Source organism: Hevea brasiliensis, chromosome 16 (genome assembly GCF_030052815.1).
Source record: "Hevea brasiliensis isolate MT/VB/25A 57/8 chromosome 16, ASM3005281v1, whole genome shotgun sequence".
NCBI lineage: Eukaryota > Viridiplantae > Streptophyta > Magnoliopsida > Malpighiales > Euphorbiaceae > Hevea > Hevea brasiliensis.
In genome coordinates this window covers 37,909,931-37,935,721 of record NC_079508.1, presented here as the reverse complement: position 1 = coordinate 37,935,721, position 25,791 = coordinate 37,909,931, and the positions used below count along the sequence as shown (strand labels likewise).

At 34.5% G+C, this 25,791-nt stretch overlaps 1 long non-coding RNA gene and 2 pseudogenes across 1 annotated transcript; 2 read left to right on the top strand and 1 right to left on the bottom strand.

The window, feature by feature from the left end:
* The first annotated feature begins 8,448 nt into the window (after positions 1 to 8,448).
* Positions 8,449 to 24,397, top strand: LOC131169037 (uncharacterized; annotated as a pseudogene).
* On the bottom strand, positions 9,436 to 10,458 carry LOC110655275 (uncharacterized). The gene is made up of 4 exons (XR_009144722.1): positions 10,293 to 10,458; positions 9,930 to 10,170; positions 9,540 to 9,692; positions 9,436 to 9,451 (listed from the first exon to the last, which is right to left on the bottom strand). It is a non-coding gene; the product is annotated as an uncharacterized LOC110655275 (long non-coding RNA).
* Positions 10,736 to 14,582, top strand: LOC110655274 (zinc finger CCCH domain-containing protein 48-like; annotated as a pseudogene).
* Positions 24,398 to 25,791: the final 1,394 nt, after the last annotated feature.

Genomic DNA, 25,791 nt, shown 5'->3' with positions numbered 1-25,791 from the left:
AATTTTAATGATTATTTTTTTTTAAATCTTATGCAATTATAACATATAATCTATCTATTTGGTGTTTATATTTATTTTTTTTTACTTTTGAATTTATGAATTTTATGTAAGAATTTGTATAATATTTTAATATCAATTGTTTTTTATTTTTTGAATTATATAATTTATATAATAAATTTATATAATAATTAAAACTATAATATTGTAATATTCATATTAATTATAGAAATTTTTATTATAATTTTTTAATTGATAAAAAATTTTTATAGTTTAATTTTTTATGCTATTTTTATTTACTATAAATATATATATATATATATATATATATATATATATATATATATATATATATATATATATATTATAATTAGCATCTGCTTAGTTGTATTGTACAAATTATTCTCATATAAATATTGGGCTTCTAACAATGGACATTTTAGTAATTCTGGCCAATTTCCCATCCAGTTTTAGGCAACTAAAAAATGAAATCCAACACATCAATGGATGTTTCAAAAAAATAAATTATGAAGATGAATGATTATACTTGGGGAAGGCAACGGGTAGCTATCCGCGAAAATTACCCTATTTAAATCTGAACCTGATTAATATATTATGAATATGTCCCAAAAATTCGATTAAAATTTATTTTCAAATACCTCAATTTGACCGAAATTCAATTATTATTGCTTTTAAATCTATTTAATTTTATATATTTTAATTTAATATTTTTATAAAATATTTAAATTCTATTTATTTAAAATATGATACATAAAAATATATTTTTTATATTTAATTAATTTTTTAAATTCAACTAACAAAAAACTGCAACTGACACAAATTTTAAACTCGATCATATGCTACCAAAACTCATCTTGTTAGGATTTAATGAATGAATACATGTAAATACCTTATCCATTGTCGTCTTTAAATTATATTGACAGAGAAGATAGAAGGAGAGAAGGAATTATGGATTATGATTCTTTCACCGGAGGGAGTTATGGGTTCATTCTCTGTTCAGATGCCCAATTAGCATTGTAAATGTATTTAGTATGCAGTTTAAAAAAAAAAAAAAGAGTTTTTAGGGATAATCAAGTAATTCTAATATAAACAGCCTTGATTAAATCATTTCTTGTATAATCTGGTCAATTTTAACTTAGATTTGTTTTAAGTTTAAAATCAATTCCCATAAAAAAATCAATATAAATAAATTCTTATTATTGATCAGACTCTTTGAATTGTCCACTTGAATGACCACAAATTTATAATTTTCCATCGAGTTCTTCAAGTAAACTAGCACCTTAATAGTCATCACTAGCATTAGTCTGGATGATTCTTTTTCCTGTGTTTAAAAACTAATTGTAAAACTAATTAATCTTAAAATAAATAGATAAAGAGAATAAAATTTAAGATTCATTCATTCTCTACATTTTAAAAATAAACAAAAATTATGTTATTTTCAATATTTTAATTTTTATTTTTTGTATAATAAAAAGTTTAGATGAGGAGAGACTCTTCATTTTAGGGTTAAGATATATCATCAATAGATCGCTTAGTAAAAAAAATAATTAATAAAGCTTAAACTTTCAACTTAATGGGATCATTGATTATGTCTTATTAATTAGTAAATTTTCATTGGCTTTAATAATTATTTATCAACTATTAATATTTAATTATTAACTATGCAACTGCGCGTCCATATATAGGGGCAGAGAGAAGGAGGGGCTAGTGGGCCATGGCCCCAACTCTCTTGAAAAATTCTTATGTATATATCTACGATAATTTTAATTTTTTTTAAATTATAGTTATTGACCTAAATATTTTTTTTTGCTTTATTATAATATAGCCAATGTGAATTATATGATTATTTTTAATTTTTCATCATATGTTTAATAAATTTTTATAAAATTGACATCTACAATTTTTTTAAATTTATTTATACTCCATTATATTATTTTTTTATTAAATAATTATTTTTTTATTAAATAACATTGATTCCTTCAAAATATATAAATAATAAGTACAATTAGTTTTTAAAATTTTTATTTAATGGAGTCATATATTTCATCCTCTCTCTCCCTATAAAATTTTTAATATTTAAAATTTTAAAGAATTGTAAATAAAAAAATAATTTTAAAAAATAAATTTTAATAATCAAGACATTTTACGATTATTTTAAAATATTAAAATGATGATTACACATTAAGAGTTTTTTGTTTTGCTATCTAATAGAGTTTAAAGATAAAATATTTTCATGTATATCATAAATTTTTATATATCCGATACTACCCTCCTAGAATAAAGTCAAAAAGTCAAAGATATTTCCAGTGTGGATAGTCAAAGCAAGAAATATTTCCAATGTGGCAAACCTAAACAGAGACTTAACGAGCCGAACAAGAAATGACCGAATAATAGTTTTGTTCACTATTTTGGTGATCAAAACCCTTGCCGAGCAAACACCTAGTAATGGATGCAACCCGGATTTCACGAACCAAGCGATAATCTCGCATGTAATCCAGTAAAAGTATATATCACAAAGATCCATGAATATGTAACCAAGATCACCTCCTTAAACAGAGCAACGACTATTTCCTTTAAAAGCCTATAAATGCCAGTTAAAAGGGAGACCCAAGTATGCTTACTGTCCTCATTACTCTCTGTTATAAAAGAATTCTTTAATATTTCTCTGAAAAGATTTAGATCACTGACTTGAGTATCGGAGTGGCCCACCAGAAGGCCATCCACCTCATCACTTTTTCCCATCGTAAGTCCACTTTGTCGTCTGGGTCAAGATCAAAAAGATTACCGGTAGCATTAATGGTGCCGTTTGTGGGAAGCCCAAATCACCAGCTAAAACATCTACATCCGAGAATACCTCCTTTTTATGACATCCTCTCTTTTTGCTTCCAATAGTCTTTAAAGTTCTTAGATCTAATCATTCCTGCAATTTTTTGTTTTTTTTCTCTTTGATGGCTATAGATTCAAGGATTCCAAACAAAGGCATCATGTATGTCACCCCCACATTGGGAGGAGATCTTCTAGCATCATCCTTGGTCCAAAATATGGCCACACCTGGCATCCTATCCGATGAGAATCCATCGCACAACATGGCCACAGATCAGCAAAACCCCTTCCAGGGAATGACACCAGATCATACTTTTCAGCGCATCTGGGAGATGGAGGCCCAAATTTCATTCCTGAAAGGTATGATCCTAGGGACTAGTGCCCCACAAGGAACACCTGCCCTAGAAACAGGAAGAATCATAAATGTAGACCCATCCGGAATAGAAGGAAAAACATAGGAAGCCACCCGGTCAACAAACAACAAATCAGGAAAAAAGAACAGTCGAGACTTAGCGAGCTAACTAGAGGAGCAGTCAGATATATCACAATGCCCACCAAAAAACTAGGGATTGGTAAGGGCAGTACAGAAATACCAAAAACAAGCCGAGGAAGAAGAAATTGGTATGGGAGATGAATCTTCGCTGTCCGAACCAATCCTGGCCAAACAATTCCAACCAAATTTAAGTTGCCCCCCCTTGATAAATATGATGGGACAACATATCCAAGGAGCCACATAGCAAACTTTCGAACGACCATGATGCTTCAAAACGTCAATGATTATCACTTGTGCAGAGTTTTCCCAATAATATTGACAGGCTTGTCCTAATTCGGCTCAGTTTTGTATTATAAAAATTTCAATTATTTAAGTTCGTTTCAGTATTGAAGAGAAAAAAATTGGTTAAACCGAACCGAATACTTTTATTGATTTTTTATTTGATTTATTTTTATGGGAAATTTATGAATTATATGTAATTATATATATATAAATTATTTAATTTCATTGATTAATAATTATTAGGTTTAAATCAAGATCAAAATCAGATCAAATAACATAAAAATCAAGTCTAAATTAAAAAATAATTAAAATTCAAAACTAATCGGTTTGAATCAAACCAAACCGAAATAGAGTGATTCGGTTCGATTCGATTTTTCATCCATTTCAGTTTGGTTCAATTTTTAAAATTTGTAATTCAATTTTCATGATTTAATTCGGTTTGGTTTAAACAGAATGCTCAGCCCTAACTAGAATTGGTTCAATTGATATTGGCTATATTAATTAGAAACAGTGTCAAATCATTGGATTACAATATGTTGTGGTGACAATAAAAATACGTTCATACTCCCAAGATAAATATCAACTTCATTTTTTTTTGTTCTAGATTGCTGATACATTTCATTAGGAGTCCTGCACTAACAATTTTCAATTTGAAGTGTTCTCAATTTATTCCATGCCCTTGCCATATGACTCGTCTAAACTATTTTTCACTTTTTATTTGGATCTGGGGTTTTTATTTAAGCGAATCATGAGCCGACGAAGGAAAACTCTTTAAAAGGGTGCTTCTTTTCTAGTGTATATTTCTGGGTTTCTATTTACAGGCTTCGAACTTCACATTTCATTTGTTTAGTAGTAGTAAATCCCATGAGAAATTAACTAGAAAAGTAGCTGAATAGGACTTTAGACCTGTAAAAAACAATGAAAATTGGAGACATTTGTAGCTGAAGACGAAGAAAATTAGCCTTTTATTTTTGTTTCTTGCAGCAGTGGGTGGTTGGGTGAAGAGTTAGCAATCAGGTCTTATGAATGAACAGCCTTTTCCAGGCCCTAATGCCTATCATTAGAAGATTCGCCACCACCCTGAGTTGGCAGTAGCTACTAAATCCTACGTTATCAAATTGAGGAACGCTAGCTACAGTTACTTGTAAAAGTGACTGTCCAACAACTTCTTTCTTATTAGTTGAAAGAGTATTTAATAAATTTTAGGTAACTTGTTATCTATTATCACAGTTTAGAAAATCACAATTTCAAGTGACCATAGCTAGCATTCCTCTTATCAAATTTTACTCTAGCAAGAAACACAAGGTGCAAGCTGTAATAAAGCAATTTTTGTAACCTCATATTCCAACATTTATTTTTAACTTTTTTTAATTGCTTAATGTATTTTTTAAAAAGTAATTTATACATGTAATTTTATCAAAGATAGGATTGCCTTGAAATTTGAGGCAAATGGAGTAACTGTTGGATGGTTCTCTAAAAGGTTCTTATGAATGGTTATGCTGCATTGACTAATAACAATTTTCATTTGGTCCTCTTGTTCTTTTATATTGTATGTGTATTTAAAAAAAATTAATTTATTTAGTTTAATTTAATTATTGGTCCCTTCAAATATTTTTTAAAATTTTTTAATAGGTATATTACTTTTTATTTTTTTTATTAATTGATCTCTAAAATTTTTAATAGTCTTTAAAAAATATTTATAAAAAAATAAATAAGTGCAGTAAATTTTTATTTTTTGTTAATTGACCTTTCAAATCTTTTATTGACCCAAATAATTTATAATTTATATATTATGATTTAAATTAAAATATTAAAATTATTCGGTTTTCATTTAATAAATACAAAAATTCAATAAAAAATTAATTACTCAAACTTTTAAATCTACAAATTAAAATTTGTTTTGCAATTATTATTTGAAAATTAAATTTAGGCAAACCTAATAATTTTGTAACACCCCTTACCCGTCTATAATGTAGCCGAGCAAGGTGCGTCACACGGAGTGCCGGAGCACCTGATCTTTTCTGATTTCATTACCGTTCTTAATATACTTTTTCAAAAACTTTATCTCGGGTTTAGGCTATTTTTGTTTTCTATTCAAAAACTAATGAATTTAAAAAGTCCAAAAATTTTAACAAAAATCCAGCAGAGTACCGATTGTAATTTGGACTAACAGTTCTTCTGAACCTGCCAAAAATAGTTCTCAATATACTCAACAACTCAAACTCAATAGTCTCAAAAATTTTCAAGCATAATGTATCTCAATACAGTATCCAGATTTCTCAGAAATCTCATCAGATTATCAACATCTCAATATTGACAAGTACAATCTCATTATAACTCAAATTCAATTCACGTATTAAAATACTTGCTTTCAGTAGCTTCCATAATTCACAGGTTAATTACATGAGTTTATTTTGTACAGGATATACAAATAATTTACAATGTGCTAGGAATGAACAATATACATAACATGTATAAAATGAGCCCTATCTACATGCATTGCTGAGGAGGTGACAACCTTGTACTCTTTTGATACTTCACAGATCTTAACTCCAAAAATCTCAATCGATACCATCGATTTTACCTTCAAGACTACATGAGGAAGCAATTCCATCGCGCTACGCATTTCTGCTTAGTGGTGCAATAGTATAATAAGAAATAATATATACAAATAAAGAAAGAAATAAATAATAATTCGGATACTCAGGAATCAATTTAATTTGGTATGTTATTTCTAGTATCAACTATCTTATATACTAGTTTGTTCCCCTTTGGAAGTGCTTAGTTTATAACCTTTCAGTAAATATAATCCAGGCGATAATCGAAGAAAATTTTTCCAATAGAGAAAACACAATAATGATACATATCTAGGAATAGAATGAAAAATATTTGAACAATTTAAAAAAATATAAATTCAAATATAGTTTCCACATAACAAAGTTTTCATTTTTATATAGGAATATGTTTTTAAAATATTGGGTTTTTTAAAGTATGGGGACTAACTAATTAGTTTTGCTAAACAATAAAGACTAAATAGTAATATTTTTCAAAATAGGTAGGCCAATTAATTAGTTTGACTAAAATAGAAGAACTAAATAATTATTTGACTAGCATTAAAATTAGTTGACCAACAAAAAAATTTGATGGAGATATGAAAGAGTTTAAGGAAAGAAAAATATAAAAACTAAATGGTGTATATTTTAAAATAAAAAGACTAAATAATTAGTTTTATTAAAATACAGTAACTAAATAATAATTTCATAAAGAAAAAGGAAATTACAATTAAGTTTTTAAAATATAGAAAAATGTACATGTTAATTTCTAATTTGTTTTTAACAAAATTTTGGTTCATAAATTTAAATTTTATTTAATAAATTGATCTTTCTTTTTTTATTAAAATTAGACTCAAGATTTATTAATTGATGTAAAATAATAATAATAATGTCTCCTCTGATAATATACACATTAATTTGTTTTTCTTTTCATTTTTTTGGAGAAGATAGAAATCCATCTGGTCGAGATAGCATTGCCGAGTTTTTGAGGTCTGTTCAAACCCATTTCAATATAACAAGATTCAACTTTCAAGAAATCCCTTCATTTCTTAACGTTATGTGGTTATAAGGCCATATAGAGCAACAAATTCATAGACTGCAGCTTCTCAGCTTCTGAGGTTAATAAAATGCCTTGAATCACGGAGCCCAACAGTAGAACCAACACAAACCAAGAACCCAAATAATTGTAACAAAGTGTCACTATTACTAGCCGAAACAATCCCAATAGCTTGGTGCCATATGTTGCAAAAGAAGTATTTCCAAAACATTGTGTTGTAATGATTATAATGATTAATGGCCCAAGATAATGCAAATTCTGTTTTAAAAAATGCAACATTAGAGAGAAAGAGAGAGATAATTTAGAAATTATGTGAGTTGGCTTGTAGAGTCTAAGGTTGATTGACAGAAAATTGAGTCTGATTTCAATTGAAACACCAATTTGTTAACAGAGTTTAAATTTAAGGACTAAATTATTGCCAAAAACAAATTAAGGATTGATATGTGGATTTTTCTATATCTTATGGACTTAATTGTAATTCATCCTATATTTGAATTAAATTTCTAATCATAATAAACAGCCAAATTTTTTCACTCTTTTGCGATTTATTCATATCGTTTCAATTTTGGCACAAAAATATAAACCTTCAAATATTGAAAAAAATTTATCCTAATGAAAAAAAATCTCTCTTCCTCTCTCTCTCTCCCTCAGTATATAGAAAATCTTGTCATAATTTATGAGATGTTTCCTCTAAATATCAAGGATGAAGTTGTTATAAAAATAAAAAAAAACCCTCCCAATTTTTATTATAAGTATAGTGTTACTTTTTGTTTATTTTTTCCTTTAGAGATAATCGATAGTGAATGATATGAATGTAATCATTTAACAGTTAAAAATAATTAAAATGAGATAAAATTTTAAATTAAATATTGCAATAAAAAAACTCAAAAGTTTTGATATATATAAGTGTGATTGATTGTGTAATACTCTATTTATTTTTTCTTACATGTAAAATTAGTTATGTAATACTATAATTAGCATTATTTTTTAATTATAATAGCATAGACTATTTCCAATTTATCATCAATTAAGAAATTGTATTTTATAAAATCACATTATTAAAGTGTTTATCTGTAAAAAAGATAAAAATGTATTTTAAATTTAGTTTATAATTTACGTAGATTTTATTTGAATTACATAAAAAAATTTAATAATATCACATTTTTATGTAAATATTGAATAAGCTTAATTACACAAAAAAAAAGAAAAAAAAAAGCAGTAGAACCCATGTCCTTTTCTATCTATATATCCTTTTAAAAAAAAAAAAAAACCTCTCTATCTATATATCATTTTCTAGTAGTTTCTTCGCTGCTTATTCAAATTACCTATATTTCCTAGTGTTTTAATTAATACTTTTGCAATTACTGCTGCTACTATAACCCATGTCGAAGCAAAGCGATCTCTTCATCACATTGCTGTTGCCATTTCCGCCGATCCTATCTTCATCTTTAATGCTAGCAACGTCTTTACCAGCTTGCCTCATTTTGTTCTTTCTCAACAATGTCACTTATGCATAAAATGGTGTAACTGATTCGATTTAAAGAGGCTGTTTTTACCAGGTTCATCATGCTTCTATTTCTAGGGAGGGTGATTCAAAGATGATCCAATTTCTCAGTTTTCAACATTACTGCATTTGGTGGCAACTTCACAGACAACACTTGCATATTAATTTGAAGGTGCCTGAGACTTTTTCATTGAATTAGATCGTACATACTTCACTTTCTAAATCAACATATGAGTTATATCACTCTTACAAACAACGAATATGTTCTATAGTTAATGTATGGAGATTCTCCTCCTGCTATTGTGCTTGTTGGTCACAGGTTGTGTAAGTTAATTTGTATGGCATATTTATGATTTCCTATTTTTAAGGTAATAGATATTCAGAAGGGAAAGGAAAAGCTCCGACCTCTCCTACCATCAACCTTCTTTTTATTCATTCCCCCAACCCCTTCTTGCACAGCTAATGTCGTTATGATATAGTGCTTAAGAATTTGACAGTAGTGATATTCAATTTTGCATCTACATGGTTTCCTTTCCTTTTTATTGGATAATATGATAGAATTTCAGGGAACAGCTATGGCTTCTCTGGTACACATGCAGAAAATCTTATCAAACAGGATGCAACATTTCTGTAATTAAAGCTATCCTGATAAATGAGAAGTAAAAGAACATTCACAAATTGAGAAAAATAGCATAGAAAGTGTCACTCCTAAGCCAAGATTTCTGCAAGGACAATTCAAAGAAAGAAAGAAGGAATGAATGAATTAATTAATGAAAGAGAAAGAAGGAATGAATGAAATAATAAAACTACCAGGTCAATTTCAACTAATTCACGAGGTGCAACGTTGATGACATTGAGGATCTCAGCTTTTGCAAGTTTGTATGTCTTATACTTCTCCATAAATTCATGGATTTGCTCTCTCGTTTGCCTGCAAGCAGGAGTCTCCACCAAATAAACAGAAACCTACAACAAAAAACAACAAATGCAATTAACACCCATCAGAGTTTAGATTTCTTTTACCCATTCAAATCCTATATACTCAATTTTTTCACTAAAAAATGTAGACACCTTATATTCTGATGATGCTACAGGAGCAATAACCCTTGAGAGGAAATTGTAATACACTCATCCAAGAAAGAATGGAGAGGAAAAAGAAAATGAATAAAAAAAAGCCATTAATGTAGTAAGGCAAGCACTTACATCTTCATTGGAATATGATTCTTCAATTCCCCTGAAAATGAGACCAACAAGAAAAACCAGCAGAAAATTAAGAAAATCCTGCTTCAGAATTAGAAGCTAAGCTGTAATAAAACTAAAGTTGCTTATCGAATTTGCGATCAGCTTAAGTCACATATTGGTAGCTCCAAAAACTCAGCTTAACACAAGAGGCAATGGCGGCGAAGCACACTAGCACAAGCAGCAGTTTTGGGAGCTATAAAAGCTGAAAAAAAAACAAAGAAATTTAATCTCCTCAGGCAGGAGAGCTGGAGAAGACGATTCAGACGAGAATGAAGAGGCAAGATCTAAAAATCTACAATGAGGGGAAAAAAGCCTTAGCCTCACCTTGAATCGATGGGAAGAAGAGGAAAGCAGGAAACAACGTCGGTCAGACACAACAGAGGAGGAGCAGGCAAGACCAGTCGACTTCGAGACTAGGAGCTAGATGGAATAGGGCATGAGGCGCTGGATGCAGGAGAAAGATAAGAAAAAAACATATAGCAGATGCAGATGGTGGGCTGGGCTTAGGCAGGCAGACTGGTTTAATATGGGCTAGCTGGACGAATGAAGGCAAGGGCATATAAGTAATTACATAAATAGGTTAATTAATTTTAAATACTTACCAACGCAGAGTCTTTTATTATCAGTCTGATTGCTCCAAGCTCAAGATCCTCTGTTTTTCAATTCTTGCTTTCTACCCTGTCGTGATCGCCAATACATCAACACAAGACTTCGAAAACTTCATCTCCCTTGTTTCTTTGCATGCAGGTTTGATTCTTAACTGCACGCAAGATATGATCTCCAAGAAATCAGTCGCGATGATGCACAAATCCATTTTATTTGTTTGTCCTTGGTGGATTTTTAGGGTTTTCTTTTTAGATTTCCTTTTATTTTCGGTTGCCTTTGCTGGAGGATAGGCTAATGGAAATCAAGATTCTTGCTTTTATCTAGTTATGGTTTTGTTCTTTGATTGCGGCAACTGATGGATTTTCATATAATGGATTCGACTGATATGTTGTCTTGATATGCTTTATCTGGCTCCGGTTAAGGTTTTTGTATTCATCGTTTCCGTGGTGTTAAAGAAAACAGATTGGGCAGAGAATGTGGATATCGTTTGATATATCAGTTATATGGTATCGTCTGCTCATCCTACTATTGTGTTTTGTCTTTCTAGCATGGATGCGAAGATTGCGACCATTCATTCACGACTTGGAGGAGGACCTGCGCGCAACAATGTTGTTTGTCGTTACTGGATGATGGGAAAGTGTAATAGGAACCCCTGTAGGTTCATGCACAGAGAATTGCCACCTCCTAATGTTTATCGAAGAACATCTGAGCAACCCAATCTTTTACGGAAGGAACAATCGATTAGGAGCCCTAGCCATGGCCTCAAAAATTCATTGGCATTGAGTGATGGATCTGAAGTTAAAACTGCTCAGAATAGCACCAATCATGTTATTAAGGATCCACCTAGGAAACGCCCCAATCCTGGGAATTCTTTGGCTTCAAATAGTGGAGGTGGAGGTGGTGGGTCTGAATATAAATGCACTCGTGAGAGCTCCAGTTCTGGCACTAAGGCAATGAATTTGGAGAAGATAAAACCATCCTCTAATTCATCATTCTGGTTGTTGAAGGCAATGCTTCTGAAGAAAAAACTGTTGAGTGCTCAAAAAAGGCATGTGAGAGCTGGATGTCAGACAATGTGATAAAGAAGATGGGTGCCAGTTCTTGCATTCATGGTTTTATGGGGATTGGTTTTCGACATTGGCAAAGCTCAAGGGGCACATACAGGTGATCATCTTGTTGAATTTTTCTTTGACTTTCTAGTAATCCGTTCATGTTTTATATAATCTGTGTTTTCTTTTGCATGCAAACAATTTTATGCGCAGGAGGAGTTATTGTGTAAACTTATGGATAAATGTTTGATTTTCATTGTTGACTTTTTGTATGATAGGCTGTCTCTAGGATTGCTCTTCCATCAAGATCTGACAAGCTTTTCTCGAGTAGTAGTGATGGAACAGTACATGTTTGGGATTGCAATACTGGTCAATCAACAAGAGTGATAAATGTTGGTGTCAAAATTGGGGCTTTAATCAGTGAAGGCCCCTGGATATTTGTAGGCTTGCTAAATATTGTTAAGGTTAGCTTACATCTGACTTGTAGTGCTTCATCTAGCTTGGTTAGTTTCTGCTTATTATAAGCTTATGGCCATTTTGTGTGTGATCTTTTAGGCATGGAACATTGAGACAGCTGCTGAATTTAATCTCGATGGGCCAGTTGGGCAAGTTAATGCTATAGCTGTAGCTGATGTTGTTGATATGCTTTTTGCGGGGGCACAGGTAATTGCATCTATAATTTTTTAAGTTGTTGACATGTTTACCGGTGGATACAATAAGCTTCTAATTATTGATGCCCCATTTTGTGGAAATTTTGAGATGATGCATTAGGTTTTTGCCACATTATTACTGTTTATTGTTCTTAAATGTAAGGGTGAGTTACTGATGTAGCACAAGCCTTTTGTGTGCCCATTCCTATGATTTTTGGAAGCTGCTCTCCCATTGATGGCATCATGTTCAATTGTTATGCTGTGAATCTTTCTTCTGCATGATATTTTTTTTTTTTTTTTTTTTATCATCACCATGAATATGATATGGAGAAAAAATAAAGAAGAATTCAAATTGTTTTCTTTTTTGTGTTTACAGGATGGTGCCATTTTGGCTTGGAAAGGGAGTGCTAAGAACCCAAATCCTTTTGAACTGGCCTCATCTATGAAAGGTCACACCAGTGCTGTTATATGCTTGACCATTGGAAGAAATAGGCTATACTCGTTCATGGACAATACTATAAGGGTAATGCTTGTAACCTTACTATTTTTTCCTTTGTGTGTGATTTTGTGTAGAAGATAGCTCTGATATAGCCCTACACTTTGTAAAACATGAGACTCAATACTCTCAGTCAATTGGATTAAGGCAATACATTGTAATTATGTGAATTTTTGAAGCCAACATGCATATCATTTGTAACGTATCCGATAAGGGTATATTGTTTTCGCCTATTAATTCACTGAAGTTATTTTGAGGCACTACACCCTTATATATTTGGCTTATTTTAAATTAAATTTTTGTATCAATAGTGCATCTGAGTGATATTTGGAAGAAATTTTATTTCTTTTTGGATTAATTCTTCATGTTTTCTTCCATATCCGATTTCTAAATACATAAGAGTTCAATTTTTTTTTTATCAGCTTTCCTTTTGTTCCTTCATGTGCATGGGAAGGATATATTTGGTTGTTTGATTCTACTCTCACCCTCCAAATTTTGTTTTTGTCATTTTTCTTTTAGGCGTGGGACCTCGACACTTTACAGTGTTCATACATTGAGTGGTCATAATGATGCTGTAACGTCTCTTATTTGTTGGGATCAATATCTACTGTCTTGTTCATTAGACAAGACAATAAAAGCATGGGCTTTTACTGAAGAGGGTAACTTGGACGTGATTTACACACATAATGAGGAACATGTAAGTTATTTATCTCCAACTTCCAAGTTTATATTCTTGTGCATTTTAAGTAGACTTTTATTTTTTCTTAGATCTTAGGGTTAGATTTGTTTGAACATTAGTTATTGTGGTATGATTGACCAAGTTTATTTGGTCCTATGGAATGTAGTTCCTAATTTTTATTTAAGCTCTCTTGGTGGATGTAATTTCCGTATGCTATCTTTTATTTTTTTAAAAATTGTACTCAGTTTTAAAAATTTGAGTAAAATCAATCCTATTCTCTTTGAGCTACGAAGATTTTGTTTGTTAATTGTCTTGGGCTTTAATATATGAAGTGGAAGCGTCTATTAAAAATGCAATTGTTATTTGTTTATCGATCTTTGTTATTTGATTTCTTATACTCTATTTCACAGTTATTTTATTTTATTATTTGATTGAAATTGTCAAAGTAATGGTGGAATGAAATAATTTCCATTGTAAAATTAATGTTTCTTTGTAACAGGGCGCTATTGCTCTTTGTGGGATGCCTGATGCAGAAGCAAAACCAATTTTGCTTTGCTCTTGCAGTGACAATACTGTTTACCTGTACGAACTGCCAACGTAAGTGCACACTAAAAGACCTATAGCAATCAGCGTGCGGTGAATTGATTTTTTTTTTTTTGGCACTGCCCTAAAAATATAATCCTATTTCATTGTTTAGATTCATTGAGAGGGGCAGGATTTTTTCGAAAAGCGAAGTGAGAACAATTCAGACGGGTCCTGGAGGTCTCTTTTTCACTGGTGATGGAATTGGAACGCTGGACGTTTGGAAGTTGACAGAATCACATGGAAGAGCTATGGAAATAGCATGATATCTTTGTAACTACCTGTCTTGCAAAATTTGGTCATCCTGTTTGAGTTCTGTTGATTTTTTTTTTGTAGAAATTGTAGAACTACGTGGACCTGATCCTTCATTTTGTGATGGAGGTACGTAGGCAGCCTTCGGGTGCGGTCCAAATTATGTAATAACTATTTTTTGTTTGTTTTAAATTCTTTTTGTTTGTTTTTCAATTCACATTTGCATTTCACTTGGCTTTTGGATTTTTGTCATTTGAGCAATATTGTGTAATAAGGAATTGATGTTATTGTCCTTAAGAAGTCATCCTATGAACCATATTCTTTATTGTTATCAAATGCAAGAATTCATCTTAAGGCCCCATATTCTTAATTCTATTATTCATCCTCTCATTTTCAATGAAGTCAATATTGTTTTCATTTTTTCCTTTGTTGAATACTCCCAATACCTACTCTTCATTATGATTCAAAAGGATCGTATGTTAAATTGTGCAGTATATCCTTTGCTGCATTAAGATATTTTGGTAATTTGATTGATTCCATTCCATCAAAATGTTATCACATTACTCTTATCTTTGTTATTGCTCTTTTCTTATACATAAATATCATTTTGCCCTTCTCAATTTAGTTGGGAAAACGACACTTAAAAAAAAAAAAGAAAATTGAAATTGAGGAAATCCCAAATTCAAATGTGGCAGCGTTGGTCAACTGGAATTTTTCAGCCAGGGAGCATTGTTGGGCATCATGAATAAATTGTGACCAAGAAGAATAAAAAATAAGAAAATGGCAGCGTTTTATGACGCTAACTCTGAAAAATAAATTAGCTTGGAATGAGTGTATGTATAGAAAGTCATCCTCAGGTAACAAGCTGTCACACATTTAGTTCACTTGATTCTACTGTATTATTGGTTTTTCTTTCACCATCCATTGGTTGCTTCAAAATGGCATTATTAGAATTCCCATTTTTTTTCATTTGAGGCTCACTTCTTGCTGGTTCTTTTGAGTTGGTTTCAGGCACGATGTATTTTTTTTTTGTTCTTGTAGATGAAGTACAATATCATCTGAACTAATCCAAGAAGGAATATTTGATGTCTGAATATACAAGCAGACACCAAAGAGAAAATTAAGGGTTTGTATTTTAGTGCTTGAAAATTGGTCTAATAATAAGTTTTTGTTGGTAATTAGCTAGCGAAAACGGTTTTGAAGGAGAGCGATGAAGAGCCAGGGGTTGAGAATGAGAAAGCAGAGTCCGCTGCTCTTCCTCCATCTGAGGGGGTTCCTGAAACAACAGGTAAAGAAGAACCCGCTGCAGATGGTCATGACGCTGTTAATACCCAACAGGCTTCTGTTGAGGATTTGAATACAGATGATGCTGAGAAGAAAGAGGAATCGGAGAAACATTCTGAGGAGGACGAGGATCCCGTAACTGACACTCAAACTGCCTCACGCAAAATGGAGGTTCCCAATGATAAGGTGCGCTAAAATAGCCCCAAAATGGTAACTAAAGTCTTCAGGAAAATGAATTATTAGAAGGGATTTTGAAGGTGATGCTGTAAAGTCTTACTGGGATCAATTGACTTTGAACTATTTTTAGAGTAGGAAATGGTAGCCGTAATTGTACCACAATGCATAACAGAAATGATTGATATTGCCGCTAACAAAATATATAACCAATTGTATAACATATACAGAATATATTGTGGCAATCACATTCTTGTGATCCCAGTGCAGCCATTTTGCTGTTTCTATTTGCTATTTTGATGATTGGATTCTTTACGGAACTTGTTTTTCAAGAAAGCCTTTGACAAATATGTTGCGTAAATACTGTTTTGCAGGTTGGGGTTCTTATTGGAAAGGGTGGAGATACTATTCGTTACCTGCAGACTGCAGTATAATTCTGGGCCAAAAATTCAAATCACAAGGGATGCTGATGCTAATCCTCAATCCACAACAAGGCCAAGAGAAATAATAGGGACTTTAAGTAATATAAAGAAGGCTGAGAAGCTCATTAATGCTGTCATAGCAGAGGTAGCTGAATTAATTTTATTTCCTAAGTACAACTTCCTTGTGTTTTTTCCCAGTTTTCTTTTTCTTTTCTTTAACATGCTATGAGTTGATTTGGAGATTATGATACTGATTTTCTATCATTCCCTAACATAAGCATGATTATTGCAGGCTGATGCTTGTGGTTCCCCCTCCCTTGTAGCTAGGGTCCTACCTAGTGCACAGACCGGTGTAGTGTGAGAACAACTTGAGATGCAAGTTCCAAATGAGAAGGTTGTTGGTTACATTTATAGCTGACGATGCATGGTTATTACAGTAAATACTTATTTGATATTTTTTAAACATACTTACGTAATCAGTCCTTGTACCAGGTTGGTCTGATCATAGGCAGAGGTGGGGACGCCATTAAAGCTCTCCAAGCCAAATCGCGAGCGCGCATTCAGGTAGTTGATGTCGTTGGCCTTGCATTGAAATTTGTTTTTGTATAGACTAGGCCTTGATTGTAGTCGTTAACATTGTTTAGAAAGTGTTCATCTTAGGAAATAACTAACAAGCCTATTTTCATTTAGTTGATACCTCAACGTCTTCCAGAAGGGGATGGTTCCAAAGAAAGGACAGTGAGAGTGACTGGTGATAGAAAGCAAATTGAGATGGCTAGAGAAATGATAAAGGATGTTATGAATCAGGTTTGTTATTTGCGTTTCTTAGTTTCCGCACAATTCAGGCCTAGTTCCTTTCAGTTGTAATTGCATCTATTTGATAGCTATATTGGTTAATATTTGAGTAGTTTCTAATTGTATTCTTCAATTAATTTTTATGTTGATAAATTTTGTTGAATGGTTATCGCTATCAGTTTTAATCCATTGTGAGACACTCTAGTCATGTGAAATTAAGAATTGAAGAATCCAAAATGCGATATTGGATATTTGCTAGTGATTGAGTGGTGAATTTTGATGTTCCATATATGATTTTCTTTAATTCCTTGGTCAATGCATGTGTAGGATCTCATGAGCTGTACTCATGCGCCATTAGTGTTTCAAGTTGGCAACATGTTATGAATGTGTGCTTTGCTTTCAGCACCTTGTTATTCATGGATTTACTTTGATTAGTGGCATCTCATTGAATATACTTTTGTTAAAAAGGGTTGATTTGGCATAAAAGTGATCAGCTTAGTGGTGCTTGCTTAACAATGATGTTAGGTATATAATTTATGCGGTGAATGCAGAAAGCAACTCTTTTTTTAAATATTTAATATGATTGGCATCATCTTTAAGAGCAAATTGAAGGGGAAATGCAAATATGTAGTTGTAGATCAAATCTTGTTTGACTGGATCAATGAGATGATGGTCTATATCTCTGGCTTTGCCAAGCTACAGGCAGTTGTAGATCATGATTTGTTTTGTTTGCATGTGTAGCACCTTTTTGTTTATTTGAAGGAAGGTTGTGTCATAGTTTTCTGTGGGAATGAGAGCTAATTAGTTGATACGTGGGAAGTTGTGGTATTGATGAATGATTCATTCCAAGGTCACTTGAATGCTCTTAGGAAGATCATATATGCAATCCAAGATGTCGGTTGCCACGATTTATTTATGATGAAAATGCCGATTTCGAATTGGTTGACCTTAAAAATGCAGATTTGGCTTTTGCCTTTCCCATGGGGCCAGCATTGCTTTCTCGGTGTAGGAATAGACAACCACCATTCACTTTCATCCACTGAAGAGAGATATCAGGCATTAAATCTCACAATTGCTGGATGTTAATAGTTGGTAAGATTGCTTTGAGACTTGAAAGTTAAAAATCATTCAGTGAGACTGTATTGTATTAACCTTAGTGCTCTTTAGTGCCCCTTCTATGAATGAGACATTTGTTGGAAGAAGTATAATTCGCGGTGAAGTCATTTTCAGATTGATACATATATTAATTCATATCTATTGCTGTGCTGAACATATGAAGAATGTGGTACATGTTCTATGACATGTATTGGGCTGCTGCAAAGTTGCAATAAAGGCTCAATTACCAAGTTAAGATCAGTACAAGAATATGTTTTGTTGCCCTTGTAACGTGCTGGTTTTCCTAAATAGAGTAACGTGATGTGTTGATGAGTTAGCATGAACGAATGATTTAGGTCGGTCATTTGGTTATTATGAAGATCTTGACTCTTGAAGCATTTGTGTCCTATTAACTCTGATAAATTTTCAACTTCAAAGGCTCCTCCTGAAATTCTAAATGTTTCTCTTTTATGGATTTTCAGTTTTGAGTTTACCTTTTATGCAATTATGTGTTGGTCATTGTGGCAGTGCAGAATTGAACTTGAGATTATAATGTTTGCAACAGTTTTGCAGTCCAACATGATTGTTTCTGCAGTTCATTTTGTTAGTTATTAGCATGAGTTTTAATTTTATAAGATTGTTTTCCATTGTTTAGTTGCTAACTGTTAGGATATTGATGGTTAATATTATAATTGAAGCAATGTTTATCCTTTTTTTTTATTTTAATTTATGTTTTCTGTTTTCAATTCTTATGGTTCCTTTTGTATGCGTTGCATGCATGCCTTGCGTGTTATTATTGTCAGGGTTTTACCCAGGTGTTTGCTTTGGAAAAGGAGACATGTTTTGCGAATTTAAGCAGCTACTGTGCCTTACTCGTACTGTTTATTTTAATTTTTTTAATAATTCCTTTTTATTGGATAATTGCTTCTTACTAACTTTATTTTTGTAATATGCCTTGTGTAGACTGTGAGGTCATCACCTTACTCTGGCAGTTTCAACCAACAGCATTCCTATCGACCCCGTGGACCTACTGGTCCATCAAATTGGGGTCCACGATGTCACGGGCCCAGGTTTTAGGACTCACTTGGGACCGTGCGGCACTTGGCTTGAACTCTTTCAAGACAAGTCAGCCAGGAGATTCTCACAGTAATCTGCACATCAAGAGGGTCTTTCATTAGAATAGGGCTTTAGCAAGCCAATTAAGGGAGATTCTCCCAAAAGTCTCATATAAGCAAGCATTATAGGCACAGCAAACACATCAAGCAACGGGGCAATAATAGATATACACAAGCATCTCAAGCATCAAGAACAACGGGGCACCGATATATCAGGAACGGGCTACTTATTTCATTCCAATATCATAATCAATACAATGAAATAGGGATTCCTTACATACACTTGTAGGCAGGGGGGAAACCTACAAGCAGTGAAGGAATAGGGACTCACCAACCGATGACTGTCGGGCCCAGCACTTGCCGACTAGTCACTCCCCCCTAAAGAGCGTTAGGAACACAATGAGGTGTGACAGGAGGAGACATCAATATGCTTGAGCCATCACACCCCAAAATTACATAAATATAAAATAATTACAAAATATCCCATTTAGTCCCTGAAATTTACATATTACTACTTAAACTTTCTAACCCCTTTACATTCTCCCCCACTTGAACGGTCGACGTCCTCGTCGACTAAGCTTATGGCAACTCTTCAATCTTCTGTGCATGTGGTTGTAAGATACGCGATGGGATACTGCCTCATTAAAAAACCTTGACCAAGTAAAACCCAGTGGGAAAAACCTTGGTGAAGGAAAAAGAGTGCAGTGCGTATTTACAACCAGGATTGCACTTGCAAGAACTCTCCACTGTGCTGCCCTTGTGGTTGGGTGTATGTTTCTAATTTGATGAGGTACTCCTTGTATGCTTGACTCTAGGTAGTTTTGACAGCTTGCTCTGATTGGTTTTCTTCTACAGCTTTGGTGGATTTATCACGGCTAGGATCTATCTCTTCTGCATGGTGTTGCTTTGTACTAGTAGCATGGCAAAGTGACTGAATCTTCATCCATTTTGATAACTCTGCTCTGCAAGTTAGTTGGTCGACCCCAACAATCAGTGACCTTGGCTTCTTATCCTTGTGAATTAGTCTCTTATTTTGATTGCGAAGGAGGTGCAGTTGGTCTGGTAGTCGTATCATCATCATTTGATCCTCAGCTTGCGATTCTTGTTGTTGGTTTTCAATTGCGCAATCCTTCATCTGATTTGATGCTTGTTCTAATTGGACCCTTGCCTTCTCTCCATCTTGATCCCACTCCTTTAAGAAGTAGGATGTGGTGTGATCTCTACTCTGTTGGGATTCATAGCTTAGGAAGTTGACTTGCGTCTTCCGGAACACCTGGTTTGCTATAATGCAACAAGTAGCCAAAGTATTTGTTAGTCTAAAAAGCATAACAAGAAGTTTATAGTTATCATACCAGGTCACAATAATGATTTCATGTTTGTCTCTTGTATGAGTTGATTCCGTATTTTTAGCACTCCTTGTGAGCTGAAGAGAGGTTATCAATTTCTTTTCGCAAATGGAATTAAAGTTTGTCGGGACGATGCAAGGTTTATCCCCCATCAATAGGAGACAGTCTGCTGTTGGAATGGGGATGGCCCGTGCTTTCTTCAAAAATTCCATTCCAATCACCACATCAAAGTCATCGAGAGGGATTACTGTAAAATCAATCTCACCATTCCAAGGCCCCATCTGACAAGATACTCTGCGAGCCACTCCCACAATGTTTGTTGCCTTAGAGTTAACTGCTTTGATCTTCCCTGTATCTTCTTGCATGTTTAGCTGAAACTGTAATGCTGCCCTATCAGCTATGAAATTATCAGTGGCTCCAGTGTCTACTAAAGCTCTTGCTGCTTTTCCATTAATCCATAAATCAACATAGATCAATCCTTTCTCAGTGGATGGTTTATGTTTTTGCTTCTTCAGAGCTCCAAGAAAGCGTATGGCACCTACCATTGATGGAGTACTATCATCTTCCCTTTGTTCCTTTCCTTTGAGGCCTTTCTCTTCTTCTCGAATTGCTCGTAAGACATTAAATGTACTCTTATGTGGGCAATCAGTGAAACGGTGTGGTCCATCACAAAGATAGCATTTCGATTGTTTGGGCTCAGTAATTATCATGCTATTTATTCTCGGGGATTGGTCATTCCATGATCCTCTCTCATTTGGCTCTCTCCCCAAATTGGTTGGCCTATCTGCTCTAGTCTTAAAGCCCCAACTCTTACTTTTTGTCCCTTCAAATGGGGAGTAATCCTTGTTCACTCCCCCACTTGAAAACTTGCCCCATTTAGGGCGATTGTCTAGGCTTGGTGAGGAATCAAACTTCCTTTTAGAAGTATTAGTAGAATAATCATCTAGACTTTCTGCTATGGCCAAGGCTGTCTTTAGCTCTTTCACATTCTGTCTCATCAACTCGTTCTTCACCCAAGGTTTCAAACCTTTTAGAAAGTTGAATAGCCTATCTGTCCCTGTCATATCCTTGATATTTAGCATTAATGTCGAGAATTCCCTTACATACTCCCGAATGGAACCTGTTTGCTGTAAATCATTTAATTTGCACCATGCGTTATAGGCAACATTCTCAGGGTAAAATTGCGCTTTTAGTTCCCTTTTAAAGTCATCCCAACTAGCAATTGAGCACTGCCCGGATATAGTTTCTTCCACTTTCGTACGCCACCACAGCTTGGCATCCTCAGTTAAGTACATGGGCACCATTTTCAACCTGCCTTCATCAGAATTATTTTTAGTAGCATTGAAATATAATTCAATATCAAAGAGGAAATTATCTACCTCTTTCGCATCACGAGCACCCCCAAAAGCCTTCGGCTCAGGGATTTTGGTATTACCTACCTCGTAAGACCCTGTGATAGGGTTACTGGCAGCTCTTATTAGTAAGCTTACCTTCCCTTCTAGTTCATGTAATTCACCTTGGATTATCTTCACGGTCTCCCTGACATCTTCTTTTATATCATCCACAGCTCCTACAAGAGAATTGTGAGAAATGGAAATAGATTTTAAGCTTTCAGCAAGCTCTTCCATATCGGAGGCCACTGCCTCAAGATTTAGCATTCTGCTCTCAAGGTTTCCCAATCGGGTATTTCTTTCATGCATAGGATTTTGGGTGGCCTCAAGCTCTATTGGCACACCCTCACCTCTAGGATTTTGGGTGGCCTCAAGCTCTATTGGCACACCCTCACCTCTGGGATCTTGGGTGGCCTCAAGCTCTATTGGCTCACCCTCACCCTTGGGATCTTGGGTGGCCTCAAGCTCTATTGGCTCACCCTCACCCTCAGATAGTTTGGCTACCATAGCCAAGAGATACTCAATTTTCTCTTCTAGCGCCTCAATGCGCTTATCTCGTTGTTCAACAATGAGGTAGACTGACTCAAGCTCTCTTGTCAGCTCCTCACGAGTGGGCTTTTCATGAACCCAGGCAAGAATTTCTTCGACCCTTTTCTCCAGGGCCTCAATGCGTACGGTTGATATTGTCATGCTTTCAAAGCCGTTCAAGGATCAATTGCTCTGATACCAACTGTCACGGGCCTAGGTTTTAGGACTCACTTGGGACCGTGCGGCACTTGGCTTGAACTCTTTCAAGACAAGTCAGCCAGGAGATTCTCACAGTAATCTGCACATCAAGAGGGTCTTTCATTAGAATAGGGCTTTAGCAAGCCAATTAAGGGAGATTCTCCCACAAGTCTCATATAAGCAAGCATTATAGGCACAGCAAACACATCAAGCAACGGGGCAATAATAGATATACACAGGCATCTCAAGCATCAAGAATAACGGGGCACCGATATATCAGGAACGGGCTACTTATTTCATTCCAATATCATAATCAATACAATGAAATAGGGATTCCTTACATACACTTGTAGGCAGGGGGGAAACCTACAAGCAGTGAAGGAATAGGGACTCACTAACCGATGACTGTCGGGCCCAGCACTTGCCGACTAGTCACTCCCCCCTAAAGAGCGTTAGGAACACAATGAGGTGTGACAGGAGGAGACATCAATATGCTTGAGCCATCACACTCCAAAATTACATAAATATAAAATAATTACAAAATATCCCATTTAGTCCCTGAAATTTACATATTACTACTTAAACTTTCTAACCCCTTTACACACGAGGCCCTCATTCATCACAGCCAAATCCTTACGATTATCATCTCCGAGGACCTTATCCTTCTCAAAGTTCACAGTATCCACCTCCAAGTTATGGTGGTTAACCTCCCCAACAAATGGGCCCCGAGGTAACTTTGGTTCTGGTTGGGAGCAAAGACCTCCCACCATGCAGGGGCCAGTTCCGCATGGTGGAGTTTATGACTACGGTGTCCAGGGAGGCCATGTGTCTGATCACCCAGTGTCCGCCCAATTTCTACTCCTGTTTCGGGCATGCTCCTAGCCCGTCCCCTACCCTGCCATGTCCCATTCCCATCACAGCAAATTATAATTATGGGCAGCCACATGGTCCAGTTATGGGCATCAAGCTCCTTATTCCTGTGCACCTTCTCGGCAGGCTATGGGCATGGATATGACGAACCAAAGTATGACAATCATGCTCCAATGCAAGATCCTTATGAACATGGAAGTTCCCAACCAAGATATCCACAAGCCAAAGAATCAACCAGCTATAGGGCGCAGCAGCGGTATGGAAAGCAACCATCATGTGGCATGCCATTGCAGGACCACCCCAATCATATGGCCCTCCTAGGCCTAGTCAACCCGGTGATATGCCATATCAAGGTCCCATTCAATCCAGTCAATCATATGGTCCAAATGTGCCACCTCAACAGCGGTATCCTTATGCATCAAGTGGGCAATCGTATCCTTCAAATGGATGCGCATCAGTGCCGAGGGGAACAATCGAGCAATGCCTACTCGCCCCCGGCCTATCGGCGGCAAGGTAGCCAGCGGTTCCATGTTATCTCGGCTGTGGACAACAATCAGCTGGCTATGTGCAAGGTCCAACGGTGGTTATGGATTATACCCATCTTCGCAACAATGTTATCGAGCGCCGACTTCAAACAATGCAGTTATGGGTATCAAGGGTCTCAAGATCCTCGCTTATGGCGGTGGCCCTGGGCAACCTATAGTGCACCACCAAGTGGCGGCAGGCTTATGCTCACCAATAGCAACTCAACCAAGTTATGATCGATCGATTCCTCGCCAGTGCATATGGAGCTGCTCCAGGAAGTGCACCAGTTGGGTATGGGAAAACCTTGTCTCCTAGCGCACTTACCCTCAATATGACTCAACTCGATATATGTTGCACCGCTCGAGAATTTAGTTATAGCTTGATGGCGAGTTTGTACTCTGATGCATATTGGGCTTTTGCAGTTAAGTATTACAAATATGTTATTATCCAGGTAGTATTAGCTTTAGATATTTGATCGTTAGGTCTTTTCTCGATCGCCAATCGAACACCAAGATTATGTATCCGCATGATGCCGATCGAGAATGCATCTAAGTTTCTTATCATTGTCATTTTCGTATTTGCTAAGGTCGTTGTTTTCTTTTTCTTTTAAGTGGGGTTTTTGTGTGGTTGGATTGTTTGATTTTGATATGGGGTTTTTATTTAAGCGAATCATGAGCAGCCGAAGGAAAACTCTTTGAAATGGTGCTTCTTTCTAGTGTATATTCTGGGTTTCTATTTACAGGCTTCGAACTTCACATTTCATTTGTTTAGTAGTAGTAAATCCCATGAGAAATTAACTAGAAAAGTAGTTGAATAGGACTTTAGACCCGTAAAAAACAATGAAAATTGGAGGCATTTGTAGCTGAAGACGAAGAAAATTAGCCTTTATTTCTGTTTCTTACAGCAGTGGGTGGTTGGGTGAAGAGTTAGCCATCAGGTCTTACTAATGAACAGTCTTTTCCAGGCCCTAATGCCTATCATTAGAAGATTCGCCACTACCCCGAGTTGCCAGTAGCTATTAAATCCTATGTTATAAAATTGGGGAATGCTAGCTACAGTTACTTGTAAAAGTGACTGTCCAACATTAACTTTTTTTTAAAGAACTCTCAATGAATTCTGGTGGGCACTCTTTTTTTTTTTAAAATTGATTATTCTAGGCACTCTATTGTATATTTACAGTTACTTGTATACAATTTATATATGTTGGTAATTTAAAAGAACTCCTATCGAATCTTTAATCTTTTGCAGATGGTAGATTTAGGCAAAAATTTGTTAGGCACTCTAATTTTTTTTTACTAATAAATATATTTAATCCACTTAATTTCTATAAAAACTGAAACTCATTAAAAAAAAATCCTAAATGGAGTGCAATAATTTGTGATCTCTTTGAATTTTCTATAATTCATTGTAGGTAAATTGAAAGTTGAACAACAGTTATTTGTATACAATTTATATATGTTGGTAATTTGAAAGAACTCCTATCGAATCTTAAATCTTTTGTAGATGGTAGATTTAGGCAAAAATTTGTTAGGCACTCTAATTTTTGTTGACTAATAAATATATTTAATCCACTTAATTTCTATAAAAACTGAAACTCATCGAAAAAAAAATCATAAATAGAGTGCAATAATTTGTTATCTGTTTGAATTTTCTATAATTTATTGTAGGTAAATTGAAAGTTGAACAACAGTTACTTGTATACAATTTATATATGTTGGTAATTTGAAAGAACTCCTATCGAATCTTAAATCTTTTGTAGATGGTAG